General features: G+C 40.3%; 1 protein-coding gene across 13 annotated transcripts in view; it reads left to right on the top strand.

The window, feature by feature from the left end:
• Celf1 (CUGBP Elav-like family member 1) overlaps nucleotides 1-15,251 on the top strand; it is a 67,736-nt gene that overhangs the window by 15,195 nt on the left and 37,290 nt on the right. For 2 of the 13 annotated variants that reach the window (XM_085696540.2, XM_085696529.2), the window contains exon 2: nucleotides 4,326-4,432. The exons of the other annotated variants lie outside the window; for them this stretch is intronic. The gene's annotated coding sequence lies outside the window, so the exon portion shown is untranslated. The remainder of the gene's footprint in view (nucleotides 1-4,325; nucleotides 4,433-15,251) is intronic. 13 annotated transcript variants of the gene reach the window in all.

The raw sequence follows: 15,251 nt of genomic DNA, 5'->3' as shown, positions 1-15,251 counted from the left end.
GCAATGTACCAGGAATAGAAAAGAAATTTAAGGGTTTAATTTATTTGTTCTGTTAACTAAAAGCTTTAAAAGGCTGCCTAATTACGGTAAGGTGCATCAATGGGAACTGAGTGAGTGGCAAAGGAGGGTTAGAAATCTTAGATATTTTTTTTCCTTTCAGTTTGCAACTGAGGAAATAAGATGAGGAAAATGAAATGCCATACTTACGTTCACATAGAGGCAGAGACAGAATTTCAGCCAAGCTTTTTTAAAACTTTCCCTTCTAGTCTGTGGTTTCTGTCCATTCATTAGCTCTACTTTCCATAATGAAATCTCAGTTTTGGAGGTTAGAAAGACCTGAGAGATCACGCATGGAACCTTTTTGCGTGTATGTGCCATGTACACTTATGCTGGTTGTCATGGAGGTCACATGCTACCTTGGGGAGCGTTAGTTCTTCAACAGTGTAGATTCCTTTTTAGGTTGTCAGCCTTAGTGACTAGTCCCTTTACCCATTGAGCCACCTTGCTGTGCTTACTGCTGGAGTTGTAAGGGAAGTCCGTTTATATGTGTTTCCCATCTTAAAACTAGATGCTTTGGGTTTTTTTTTTCTCTGTAGATCAGAATAATTCTCAAAAAATTTTTTTTCTTTAAATTTGGACAGTTTATCTCTACTCAAGTCATGCTTGTCAGTCTTGAGAAGACAGGTAATTTCTGTAGACGAGTTATGTCATGCCTAAACCCTAGAACTTTGAAAAGATAATGCCATATTTGGAATAAGTTCTTTAATAAGTGGGGAGGAATATGTGAGAACAGATGCTATATTGAGCTTAATGTACTTTCTAATAAAGGTGAAATGACTGTGAACTAAAGAATCACACTCCCTAAAATAGGCCTTCAGCGTTTTGTTTTTTTCTTAAGCCACTTTCATGTTGCCCAGTCTGTCTTCAAACTTACTACGTAGTAGATGGTGGGCCTTTATTCCTTTTCCTGCTCTGTACCCTCCTGAATGTCAAAATTATAGACTTACCCCTCACTGTGTGGTTCTCTCTGGTTTGGAATGCCCTGTGTAGACTGGCTTTTGAACTCACCAAGACCTACCTGCCTTTGCTTCTTGCATGCTGGGACTAAAGGTATCTATTACTACACCTGGATCTGAAATATAGTTAAAGCAGAATCAGAAACCAAACAGGCAGATTGTTCTGTTTTTGTGATGTATTAGACTGCTTTTATCTTTGTTTAAAGTATGAGCACATTTAGATGGATATTGTGGTACATAGCTGAAATTCTAGTATGTGAGAGGCTGAGGCAGGAGGATAAGAAATTGGAGGTCAACTCCAGCTACATAGGAAGTTTGAGGTCAGCCTGACATACATGAACCTCCTCCCCCAGAAATAAAAAATTAAAACTAAAGTAGGTACATTTATTCAGAAAATGAAGTCAGGTGGTGGTGGCTCATGCCTTGTAGATGGATCTCTGTGAGTTTGAGGCCAGGCTGTTCTACAAAGCTAATTCCGGGACAGCCATGGCTGTTACACAGAGAAACCCTGTCTCAAAAAACAAACAAAAATTCAAGGTTATTTATGTCTTTTAAAAGCAAATACAAACATGCATTTATTTTTGTCTTACAGAAAACCAAAGTGAAAATGCTATTGGCAACTTTTTACTGTCTTCAATAGAATAGAGATTGCTGTACTGAAAATATAGTGAGGCTAGGACTGCATATCAGTAGTTAAGAGTGTTTGTCCAGGGCTGGAGAGATGGCTCAGAGGTTAAGAGCATTACCTGCTCTTCCAAAGGTCCTGAGTTCAATTCCCAGCAACCACATGGTGGCTCACAACCATCTGTAACGAGGTCTGGTGCTCTCTTCTGGCCTGCAGGCATACACACAGACAGAATATTGTATACATAATACATAAATAAATATTAAAAAAAAAAAGAGTGTTTGTCCAGCATACAGAGGTCCTGGATTGGATTACAGATGACTATAAAAAAAACATGATATTATGTGAGAGTCTTGTTTATGTAGCCCAGTTAACCTCCAATTTAGGATGTCCCTATCTCTGCTTCAAGAATACTGATTGGAGTTATAGGTGTGTGTCAACAGATCCAGCTCTGAAGTTTTATGGATCTTTTTGATCCAGTATTTTTTTTTTCTTTTAAAGAATCTCTTGTAGCCCAAGATAGCTTTAAACTTGATATATAGCCAGGGCTGACCTTGAACTCATGATTCCCCCATGTTTTCCTCTCTCAAGTGCTGAGATTATAGGTAAGTGCTGTCACCTCTGACTTTTTGAACTTTTAAGATTTCGAAAGTTGAAGACCATAGCACTTGTCTTGTATTCAGGGTATAATCGGATACATTAATTGTTAGTTATGAATCTTAAAACCTAGCCTTTTCCTGAAGTGTTCCTTTCCTAATTCTAAAATACCTATCATTAGTCTTATTTGACCAGTGGATTTTCTTTTGGACATAAGATCTCCCTAGTTAGCTGACTTGGAACTATATATACATTTATTTATTTGCGTGTATGTATGTGTAAGTGTGTGCCTGCTGAAGGAGATTAGAGGACAATTTGAAGGAGACAGTTTTCTCCCTCCACCAGGTAGTAGTAACCTGGAATCTTATTCAGGCCCTCAGGCTTTTGTGACAAGTGCTTTTTGTTTGTTTGTTTTTAAATCTGTGTAGCCTTCTCAACCAGCCCTGGCTTTTTGCTTTGTTTTGCTTTTTGAGACAGACTCGCTTTACATTCCAGGCTGACCTAGAACACTTATGTGGCTTAGATTGGTCTTTAACTTGTCTTCCTGTCTCTGCTGTCTGAATGGATGCTGTGATTATAAATGATTACAGGTGTGTATTATGATGTCTACCTCTCATTGAGTTCTTTTGAGTAGGTAGGTGGGCTGAGTGTTTTGACTTTAATAGGTTTCTTAGTGATGTAGGATGTGCTGGTCATCTCTTGACTCCTGCCATTGTAGTGTAAGTTGTTCTTCAGTGGTAATAAGGAGTACTGAGGATTGAACTTGGGGCCTCATATTTTAGACAGGCACTCTGCCATTGAACTACAGCCCCAGATATTTTTCTTCTTCCTATTCCTTTTCTAAGATTTTTTTTTATGTGTAGTATGTTTGTTTTGCTTGTTTGTGTGTTGTGTGTACAGTGCCTGTGGAAGTCAGAAGAGGACGTTGGAATCTCTGGAACTGGAGTTAATTGAAGTTACAGATGTTTGTTAGTCAGTACTGGGAATTGAACCCTGATCCTCTGAAAGAGCATCCAGTGCTCTTAGCTGCAAACTGTTTCTCCAGCCCTGTTGCATTGTTCTTAAAGTTTGATCCTCCTACTCCCACACATCTGTTCTTACTTTTTAGCCCTTTTTTTTCCTGTACTGGGGATTGAACTCAGTGTTCTATCACCAGGCCCAGCTGATAGTGTTTGAATTCTAAACAGCCATATGCTGTAAGCTAGGATTAAAGAGAAAAGAAAACACCATTTTCTCTAGACTACCGTGGGGTCAGCCGTCTTTGCCATATTGTCTGGTCTTTGTTAAAGCCCTCTTTCCATTGGGCCCACATTAAAGCACATCCTAACTGGTATCTTGACTAGCAATCTTGACTTGAAGCCTCCATTTACAGGTTGATTCACAGTGGGAAAGAGAACTGTATTTGGAATTTATTTTTCTGAAAGTATGAATTTTCTTGTCTTTCATCTCTTAGCTTTTTACATTCTTTGCACCTCTTATTTGGGCTTGTACCTTCTCCATAGCTGACTGTTATACCATCTTTGGGGCTACAAAATAAAAGTTAGAAGATTTTAAGTTCTCAGAATAATGTCGCCCACATTGTACATATGTCATATTTTGAGTTTACTAAGTCTCCAGTTATATGCTTTATATACAGTTTGCACAGCATATTGACTTAGGTTGGTATGAGAACTCAAATGTTAAGGCTTAAGTTGCTAAATATTTTTTTCCCCATTTTTCTCTTACTGTTTTAGACAGAGGCTAGTCTTGTTTTGCCTTTTTTTTTTGTTTTGTTTTGTTTTGTTTTGTTTTGTTTTGCAGGTTCACATTATGTGATTCCAGCTGGCCTGTACTCACCATGTAGAGCAGATGGGCCTCTGCCTTCTGAATCTTGAGATTAAAGGCATGTGCCATCATGCCCAGCTTTGGTTTGGTTCTGACAGGGTCTATTATGTAGTTTTGGCTTTTCTGGAGCTTGCTATGTAGACCAGGCTGGCCTCAAACTACCTTGCCTCTGCTTCTAGAGTACTGAGATTAAAGTCTTGTGCCACCGTGCCTAGCCTTGTTTTTGTTTTAAAATATACTTTTTTTTTCTTCTTTTTTTCTAGAGATAGGGTCTAAAGAGCCCAGGCTGGCCCCAAATTCCATGTCTACGTAAGGCTGGTTGTGAATTCCTGGTCTTTCTGCCTCAGCTTCCCAAGTGCTGAGATTGCAGGTATGTATGTATGCCCTGCTAATCGCTTTCATCAGTTGAAGTATAGAGCCCCCTCTCTGTAGATTGCTCTTCTTGCTCATAATATAATAATTTCTTTTTAAAAATTTTTTTTTTTTAGTAATGTCTTCTGTTTTATTCTTGTTTACTTCTTTTGACTTTGAGACAGAATTTTACTCTGTAACCTGTGCTAGCCATGCTAAACTGAGCAATCCTTTTTGCCTTCTGAGAGATAGAATTAAAGGCATGGGTCACTTTTCCCACTTTACTTCTTTGATTCAAGGTTAAGAGTAGTAGAAAACTGAGCAAAACATAGTGGGAGATAGAGGTAGGAAAAACCAGGAGGTCAGGGCCAGCCTTAGTTACACATAGCAAGTAGATAGTAGCCTTGGATACATGACGTGCTTAAGGTGGGGGCAGAAGTGAGAAACTTTATTTATTTAAATGAGTTTGATAAAGGATTATCCAGAAGTTTATTTTTTAGCATATGTAAGCCCTTTAGGATGAATCATGGTAAGTCCTGGTCTAAAATTTCTTTCAACTTTAAAAAAATAATCATGCAAAAAATGTCATGCCTGACTGGTAGTGTCACGTGCCTTTAATTCCAGCACAGAGAGATCTTGGAGTTCAAGGCCAGCCTGGTCTACAGAGCAAGTTCCAGCCTGCCTCTGTCTCCTGAGCACTGGGAGTAAAAGTGTGTACTGTAGTGACATTTCATTTGTATTTTAATAAATAAAGCTTGTCTGAAGATCAGAAAAGTAAAACAGACACACTGGCCTGCCTAACAGACCAGGCAGCAATGATACACACCTTTAATCCCAGTAGCCACACTAGTCCAAGTGCACACACTTAATCCCAGAACTAGAGAAGATTTTAAAATGGGAGGAGACAGCTCTCAGCCTTAGTCTCATTCTGAGGTTTCCTGGAGACAGGATCACCATTTTTGGACTGAGGTTGAGGTAAGAGTCAGTGACTGGCTGCTTTATTTATTAAAATACAAATGAAATGCCTCTGCAGTGCACCGCCACCACTACCCAGCTCTGATTCTGCTTTGTGTGTGTGTGTGTGTGTGTTTTGTTTTTATCTGGTGTGTGAACAGAATGCATGTGTGAGACGTAATTACCCTTTCAGTAATGTCCTCCTTTCAGCAACCATGTATGGGTAAAGCTGCTCAGTTCCCTGCTCCTCCCTCTGAGTGCAGAGCAGAGGCTGCTCTGCAGAAACTGCTGCTCCACTTTGCAGCTTTCTATATTTGTACAGCAACAGCAGGAGCAGCCCACTAGCTAGGCAGTGCAGTTATCCTGCGCACCCACATTGCCTCAGACCTGCTCAGAATTCAGCCAGGGCTTGAGATTTGTGTTCTTAACCTGCATCTATCTGTCTGTCAGTGTACATTTTTTGTGGAAGACTAAGGTTTTCAAGTAAAAGAGGTGACTGACTTGTTTGTCCTTTTTGGTTTGATTTATGTAGGTTTGTCAGTGGAGAATTGAGGAATGCGGGCCTGCAGGGAGGACAGATCTGTAGTTTGCTAACAGCCTCTTGAGTAGCAGGTGCCAGGCTGGTGAGTTTAGTGTCAGGAAGTCTGTGTTACCTTGGAAACACGGCTCACTGAAGAAGTGCCTTAGACAGATCACAAAGACCAGTCTTAAAGGTGGGACTGAACCTACTTTCTGATGTAAATTTGAAATTTAAGGCTGGAAAACCAGCTCTCTAAAGCTTTTGTGTTCATCTCTTGAGAGTGGTACAGTAGGGCTCCTATTTGGCCTTGTGCTGAGAAGAGCTGTGGGGAATGCCTGGTTATTTCTGGTTCTGCAGCTACCTCTGCTGTTCTGAATTCACAGTGCTTTGTAAAGTTTTTCTTAACAGGCCTTGTAAGGCCTTGTGATATCACACCTATTTAGGACACAGGGGGACATGATCTGTAGCTTTCAGGCAGTTTTCCAAGCTACTAATGTTGATACTGTTTTAAAGACTTTGTTGACTTGTTCTGTTGTTTTAATGAATTATTTAACTTAATTGACGATTTCAATCTTGATCATCTTATCTAAAGTGAAGTTGTTTTACTGATTTCTTTTATTTCCTTGCCCCACCTCATCCTTGTGAGTCACAGTCTGTAAAGCTGGGGGCAGAACTTGTCAGCTGAGGGGAACAAGAAAGTTTGTTGTACATGTTTATAACTATGGCTCATTCGGAGATGAAGACTTTAAATGCTGGAAAAACAGCTTTATCGAGGCAACTTCTATCTGCAGCTGGATTGAGTTAGGTGCAGAATTCTTTGGCTAATCAGTGATATATATTCTGTCTTTGAAGACTATGTCTGGTAGGGACTCATGGGTCCTGTATACCGCATGACATTCTAAAATACTGACTATAGCAGTGTGTTTGCTTAATCGCCCCCTTTGCCGTTTTTAGTGCCCATCAAATTTTCCTGTTGTATTGTTTTCTCGATTATACCACGAGCTACTATGTAGTGGGGGCTCATGTTAAAGATTAAATTCTGTGACAGCTCTTTGGTTGTTGTTTGAGACAGGGTCTTGTGTCACCCTGGCTGTCCTTGAATTTATTATATAGACCATTCTGGTCCCCAACTCATAACGCTTGGTTTTTACAGCTCAGCTTTAGCAGCTGATACCATGGAAGCACCTTTATGTTATAGTTTTCTCTTTGTTTTTGGTCTTTTTGGGTTTTTCGAGACAAGGTTTCTCTTTAACAACAGCTCTAGCTGTCCTGGAACTCCTAGCTCTTGTAGACCAGGCAGGCCTTGAACTCCACAGATCCACTTGCCTCTGCCTCCTAAGTGCTGTGTTAAAGGTGTGCCCTACCATCACCCAACCTGTTTTTGGTATTTTAATAATTTTATGCTGGGCGGTGGTGGCACACACCTTTAATCTCAGCACTTGGGAGGCAGAGCAGACAATCTATGAATTTGAGGCCAGCCTGGTCTACAAGAGCTAGTTCCAGGACAGAGAAACCCTGTCTTGAAAAACAAAACAATGATAATTTTATAAGTTTCCACTCTCATTACTACTGTTATTATTTTGCTTTTTCAAAATAAGGTTTCTCTGTAGCCCTGGCTCTCCTGGAATTCACTCTGTAGACCAGGCTGGACTTGAATTTAAGAGATCTTCCTACCTCTGCCTACTGTGCTAGGATTAAACACATGTGTCACCATGCCCAGTTCCAGGCCTTATTTATGCGTATCCACTTTGAAAGCTTCCACAAATTTATTTTGATATGATGATGAGGGGGGACAATAAATTTCAAAGAGGGCTGGAGAGATGGCTTAACGGTTAAGAGCACTGCCTGCTCTTCCAGAAGTCCTGAGTTCAATTCCCAGCAACCACCTGTGTGGCTCACAACCATTTGTTATAAGACTGGTGCCCTCTTCTGGTCTGCAGGCATACATGTGGACAGAACACTGCATACATAATAAATATTTAAAATATAAATTTTAAGGAAGAAGAGAAATTGGGCTGATGAAGTGACTCTGTGTGATTAAGAGAACTGGCTGCTTTCCCAGAGGACCTGGTTCAATTCCCAGCACCCACATAGCAGCTCACAAACCCTTTTCTGACCTTCACGGGCCTACACATGGTGCACACATTTACTTGGAGACAAAACACTCATGAAATAAAAGTTTTATTATTCACTAATGTGAGCACTAAGGACAGGGTTTCTTTCTGTATTCCTTACTGTCCTGGAACTAGGGTGGCCTCAAATTCACATAGATTTGTGTTGTGTTATGTCTGCCTCTCGAGTGCTAGGGTTAAAGCACATGCCACCAACCATCCAGCTAAAAAACAATTTTTAAAAGAAATGCACTCAGGGCCCGTGGTCAAATATTGAATAATGAGAAACACTGTATACCTATTGGATTTTAAGAGGCCCAGTTGGGGGCTGTTCTATTAGTTGAACATTGTCTTCTTACCTTTCTCCCATGTCTCAATACATGAACCTGACATTTTATTTTTTATTTTATATGATTGAATGTTTTGGCTGCATGTATGCCTGTACCATTGCATGCATGCTATGCCTGGAGAGGCCAGAAGAAGGTGTTATACCCTTAACTAGAATTACATAGATAGTTGTGGGCCACCCTGTGGGTGCTGGGAATTAAACCCAGGTCCTCTGGCAGAGCAGCCAGGGCATGACTGTTGAGCCATCTCTACACCCTCACACTGTTTTTTGTGGGTTTTTTTTTTTTTATGTTGAGTTTTGTATCCTGTTAACTTTGCTAAGTGTACAGCAGATCCAAGAGTTTTCTAGTGGAGTCTTTAGGGTCTTTTAAGTATAAGATCATATCTTCTACAAATAGAGGTACATTTGCTTATTTGTATCCTTTTTCTATTCAGGTAACCATTTTGAAGAGATATAACCATCTTGTTAAGATTAAAGCTTTCTGAAACCTAACGTTCCATAGACACCAAATTTAGCATCTACAATAACAGAAGCAGATGCTTATTTGAGTTCTTTCCGTGTCTTACATGTTGTACATTCAAATCTTTTTCCTTTTTTTTTATTGATTTTTTTATTGAGCTCTACATTTTCTCTGCTCCCCTCCTTGTCTCTCCCCTTCCCACTTCAACCCTCCCCAAAGGTCCCCATGCTTACTGAGGAGATCATGTCTCTTTCTACTTCCCATGTAGATTAGGTCTATGTAAGTCTCTCTTAGTGTCCTCATTGTTGTCATTGTTGTCTCTGGGATTGTGGTTTGTAGGCTGGCTTTCTTTGCTTTATGCTTAAAAACCACCTATGAGTGGGTACATGTGATAACTGTCTTTCTGTAACAAACATCTTGTAGATACTGTTTGTAGCCTGCCTGCCTTTCTCCCCCTACCCCTTTTTCAGTTGTTTGTTGGTTTGTTTGCAAGACAGGATTTCTCTATGTAGCCTTGGCTGTCTCAGTACATGCTCTGTAGACCAACCTGGTCTCAAATTCACAGAGATCTACCTGTCTCTGCCTCTTGAGTGCTGAGAAAGCTGTATACCACCCCCTAGCTGTAACCATTTTCACACAAGAAAATACAAAAAGATGTTTAATAAGCCAGGCCATGGTGACAAATGCCTTTAATCCCAGCACTTGGGAGGCAGAGACAGGGGACCCCTGAGTTCAAGGCCAGGCTAGTCTGCAGAATGAGTTCCAGTACAATCAAGGCTACACAGAGAAACCTTGTCTCAACAAACACCAACAAAAATGTTTAACAATTTCATAAAACTACTGGGGATGTAGGGATGTAACTCTGTTGGGTAGAGTGTTTAGCCAGCATTCAGGAAACCCTGGAGTTGCTTGGCACTCCATAAACTTAGCATGATGCTAAGCTTACTTCCAGCACTTAGGAGGTAGGGATCGAAGAGTAAGAAGTGCATGGTCATGGTACAATATATAGCGAGTTAAAGGCAAGCTGGAATATGTGAGTATATTCAAAAAGAGAAGAGGCTGGTGAGATAAATGGTTCAGTGAGTAAAAACATTTTATAACAATAGCCTGGTGAGTGAGTTTGATCCCTCCTGGAACCCATGTAAAAGTGGAAAGAGAGAACCAACTCCAAAGTTGTTACCTACTTCCACACGTGCATGGCATGTAGCTTCTCCTTTCAGTAATAATAAACATTTTTAAAAAGAAAAACTAATGTTCACAAAGTTACCTGGTTAGCCCCCAAACTGGAAAATAAAGAGCCTTGTTATGACTATACAACTGGGGTAGGCTGCACCATAGGCTTGCAATAGATATGTAGTGGGGTCTTTTCTTCTCTTCTCTTTTCTTTTCATTTTTTTTTTCATTATATAGTCAAAGGTGGCCTTCAACACTTGATCCTACCTCTAATTCTGTCTCTTTCGTGATGGGGTCATAAGTATGTGTCACCATGTTGAGTTTATGAGTGATAGGGCTTTGTGCGTGTTAGTTTAGCGCTGTGCTAATTGAGCTGTATCTCCAGCCCCTTCCTTTAGTTTCCCCTTGCACTATATACATCTCTTGGAGATGCATTCATGATGAAAGGTTATGGAATGGAAGGACTAGCAACTTTTGCCTGGTTCAAAACTGAATTTTGTCAGGATAACAGAGGGATCTGTTCAAAAGAAGTGATACCACAGGAATTTGTGTATGACCATGTAATTGCCATGGAGAATAATAAAAATATTATTCTACCCAGGATATGATAAACAGTTACCACAAAGAATGATTTTAGACAGGTAAATAAGAATCAGGTATTTTAAACTGGGTGGTGGTGGCGCACACCTTTAATCCCAGCTCTCTGGAAGCAGAGCATGTTGATCCCTGAGTTAGAAGCCTGCCTGGTCAAAAGAGTGAGTTCCGGGGTTGGAGATATGGCTCAGAGGTTAAGAGCACTGATTGGTTTTCCAGAGGTCCTGAGTTCAATTCCCAGCAACCACAATGATGGCTCACAACCATCTGTAATGAGATCTGGTGCCCTCTTCTGGCCTACAGGCACACATGCAGACAGAACACTGTAAACAAAGTAGATAAATAAATCTTAAAAAACAAAAAGTGAGTTCCATGAGTTTCAGACTCATGTCTGAAAACCCTGTCTCAGGAGATTAAAAAAAAAAAAACCCAAATAGCCTGGTGTGAGCTGCTCGTGACTGATTTCACCGCTTGGGAAGTTGAGGCAAGAAGATCCTGAGCTAAGAAATCAGTCAGGAGTGTCAAGTTCAGGCCAGTCTGGACAGAGTAGCATAACCCAGTCTCAAGTAAACATACAACAGAACCCACTTTTGTGGGGGAGATTTTTTTTTTATTTTATTTTATGTGCATTGATGTTTTGGCTGCTTTATATGTCTGCGTGAGGGTGTTAGAATTGGAGTTACAGACAGTCGTGAGTTGCCATGTGAGTGCTAGGAATTAAACTTGGGTCCTCTTGAAGAGAAGGTCCTTTTAACTGCTGAGCCGTCCCAGCACCGCAGTCCTTTTTTTGCTCCCCTTAGTCAAGACAGGTTTTCTCTGTGTAGTCCTGAAACTTTCTCTGTAAACCAGGTTGACCACAAACTCACATAGATAATCATACTCACTTTTCAAAAAATAATGTAGTAAGAGATACTTGGAATGTGTTCTTAGAAGTGACCTGCTCACTGGTAACCCCCCCCCTGCCCCCTTTTGTTGCTGTTGTTTCTGACAGGTTCTTTCTTTATAGCCTTAAAATGTCTTGAAACTGAGTGCTAGCTCACGCAGATTGGTTCTTAAATTGCATTTGAAGAATTGCAAATCTGAAGAAATTGCATTTTTGAAAAAAAGAATTGTGAAGCCAACACAGTTTAGCTCATAATTCCAGCCTTTGGGAAGGCTGTGGCAGGAGAATCTCATATGCCTTATCTGCATAGCATTATCCTTCTGAATGAATGAATGCAAAAGAAGAAATTCTCTGACCATATTGAAAAATGATTATAAAGCCATTTCTGGAAGGTTGCATGATAATAATTCTGAAATGTTGTCTTCAGTAATTAGGATTATAAGGTAGTTTTAAAAACAACTGTGACTGTTTTGAAAAAAAATTCATAGTCTGCCTACATGATACTAACATATGGTGTAGTCCTGATGAGCTTCACAAGTGGGCGGAAATAAAAATGCATTGGAGAGAAGAGCAGTAGTGACTCACCAGGTTTGGCTTTCTGGCAAGACAGTGAAATTAAAGAGGACTTGGAGGCCTTAGAACATGCCAGATTTGAGTGACTGCAGGGTGTTATGGAGAAGTCAGATGGTAGAGTCCTTTGTTTTTAGAGGAACCCTCTAGAGCCCTCCCTTCTTCCATACTGTGGAACACTGAGTTCAAACTAGAATGATAGAAAAATGATATTGCCTTCATTCTCCCCAGGAAGAGATATACCTCAGCTTAGCCACTGTATGCAAGTTGCTGCATCCACCATTTTTCTTTTGCTGCTCATATGGAGACAGTAAGAGCATAGAAAAAGAACATTTGCTTCCGTTTTTTCACTTAGTGTTCCTCAGTGCCAAGTGGAGTTGTATATTGAAGTCAGAGGACAGCTTTTGGGGGTCAGTTCTCACTGTCCATCTTGTTGAGGCATTGTTTTTTGAAATCCAGGCTTGTCAACAGACAACTCTGTGGAAACAGTTGTCCATGGTAATTTTCTAGTCTTGGCCATCTGTCCCACTGACTTTTCTTAATGAGTTCTGGGGCTAAAACTCAGATTGTTAGACTTACATGAGAAATGCTTTTACCCAGTGAGCCATTTTACTGGCCCAGGAAGGAATTTTTCTCTATAAAGTATTTTGTGTGTGTGTGTTTGGACATATCATTGCCTGTCTGTGTTTGCACATGTGTGTACAGGTTCCACAGGGAACAGAAAAGGAGAGTGTTTTTTGCAAGACTTTTCTATTTTTCTTCCAGCTAAAAATTGGTGTGGCGTTTTGATTGTGTTTGGTCTCTTGGGTCCTGTTATAAGTCCCTCACACTTTCATATTTGGGCTTTAATAAGCCAGGCTTTCCTTTTGCTCTTGGTGTCTTAGAGATTTCCTGACTAGCTTGTGGTCTGAGAAGTCTCATACTTAACTATAATGTGGAAGAAGTAATGCATGTTAAAAACTAGTCATATACGAGCCAGGCATGATGCCTGTGATTGCAGCATTTGGGAAGCTGAGGCAAGATTTAGAGGTCATCCTAGGCTGCATAGTGAGTTCAAAGTTAATCAGGGATACTGTATGAGACACTAGAATAAGTTACATGGTTAGTAATGTTCTAAAGCGGTTTCTCTCGGTTTGGTGAGCAATGACCCCTGGCCCTTACCTATTTGCATCCCATGTAACATCATTAGCAATGGGAATTTAACTTGGTCCCTACTCTTCAGGGTAACTGCTACTCCTCTAGACTCATCGTCTCAATTAAAGTTGGGACCTGCATTGTGGTTACATTTCAAAACAAAGCAGATGCAGATAATCTTCCAGTAACACCTGAATTCTTAGAGATGTTCTACCCTAAATGATGATGCTGTATAAGATTGAATGAAGTGCTGTGAATTTAGTTAATGGAAGCTCCTTTATTGTTGGTAACTTTTTCTCTCTGGTGCTAGGGAATTCAGACTTTACTCTTGCTGAACCTATGCTTTACCACTGAACTAAATTCCCAGATCCCTTTTAATAAATAATGTTTTGTTTTGTTGAGTCTTTCTCACTTCAAGCTGCTCTTGAATTTAAGTCAATATTTTTACCAAGTGCTAGGATTAAAGGTGAGAGCCACCAGGTACTGACTTTCCTCCCTAGATTTTGATGCTTACAGGCAGGTTCAAGTAATTGCTTTTTACAAGGTTTTTGTTTTTGTTTTTGTTATTCTGTTTTCTTTTGTTTGAGACAGGGTCTCTCTACATAACGCTTGACTGTTTTGGAACTCACTGTATAGAACTAAGGCTAGTCTAGAACTCACAGATCTGCCTGCCTCTGCTTCCCAAGTGCTGGGATTAAAGTTGTGTTCCATCATGCCTTGTTTACAAGTTTTTTGTTGTTGTTGCTGCTGCTTTTAGTATGAATGAGTTTTGCTTTTATAATTATTGGAAACATCATTACTTTATTGCCAGTGATTGATTTCATAAATTTCATTACTTTATTGCCAATATTGGAAACTAAGTTGATATGATACTTAGAGCATACTGTTAATCTTAGCTATTTAGTAGGGTGAGGCAGGAGGATTTCAAGTTAGAGGTCAGCCTAAATAATATATTAACCCTATTTCAATTTTGTTTTTAAAGAAATACTTAGTGGAGTGCTTACCTAGCGTGCATGATTCCTGGGTTCAGTCCCAAACACTGAAGAAAAGTTAAAAGAAAAAACCTCGAGCACATATTTTATGCTAGTTACGAAGAGTCTATTGTAGTATGAGGGCCGGCTTGTTGGGGTTTCTGTCCAGCCCAGTACCCCAACAGCCGGCAAGCAACAAAGAAAATCACACACAGGACTCCATAAGGTTATAAACTGATTGGCCCATTAGGTCAGGCTTCTTGTTAACTCTTATACCATATATTACCCCATTATCCTTATCTATGTTAGCCACATGGGCTCAGTACCTTTCTCAGTGTGACAGCTTACATGTTGCCTCTTCGGTGGTCTGCACAGGAGTGGCTGAGAGAGCTTCTGTGTCCCAGAAAACTCCCAGTCTCTTTGCTCCACCCCTACTTCCTGTCTGGCTTTCCCGCCTGTACTGCCTGCCTGGCCAATCAGTGTTTTATTAAAATATGATTGACAGAATACAGACAATTCTCCCACACCAGTCTATGGTGCTGGAGAAAGGGCTCAGTGATTGAGAGTACTTGTTGCTTTTGCAGAAGATCTGACGCCCTCTTGGCTCCCGTTGGAACCAAGCATCCTCATGGCGTACATACACACACATAAGAACACTCAATCAGAAAAAGCAAAGTAAAACAAAGCAGAGCCAGTTTTCAGAGAAGGTAGGTCTGATAGTTCTAGGTCTAGCTTGATCTTTCAAAATTCTTAGATTTTTCAGGTAGACATTGTCCTTGATGACTTTGAGCGGTGCCTGAATATAGGTGACAAAAGTCCAACTGGAAGGGGTTATCAGTGGGAGCTTGTAGGAATTGGGGCTGTTAGAAAATCAGTCTCTACTTGGAAGATTTTCAGTAACGCTTAAAAATAAGGCAGATTGGTTTTGTGGTTCCTCTCTTTGCTTTTACTTCAGTTACTTTCCCATCTTCTGATGATTTTGGTTTCAGTGGTTCATCACCACCCTACGGCCACCAAGATGCATTTACAAAGTCGGGAACTTGGTTGCCTTTAAAAAGTTTATGCCTGACACCTACCTATTCAGGAAAATTGCTTTGGGGGAAATGATAGTATCCTCTC

This window comes from Myodes glareolus, chromosome 10, assembly GCF_982192425.1.
Source record: "Myodes glareolus chromosome 10, mMyoGla1.1, whole genome shotgun sequence".
In the NCBI taxonomy this organism is placed as follows: domain Eukaryota; kingdom Metazoa; phylum Chordata; class Mammalia; order Rodentia; family Cricetidae; genus Myodes; species Myodes glareolus.
Note: the sequence above shows the minus strand (reverse complement) of the source record. Positions and strands in the feature narration are given on the sequence as shown.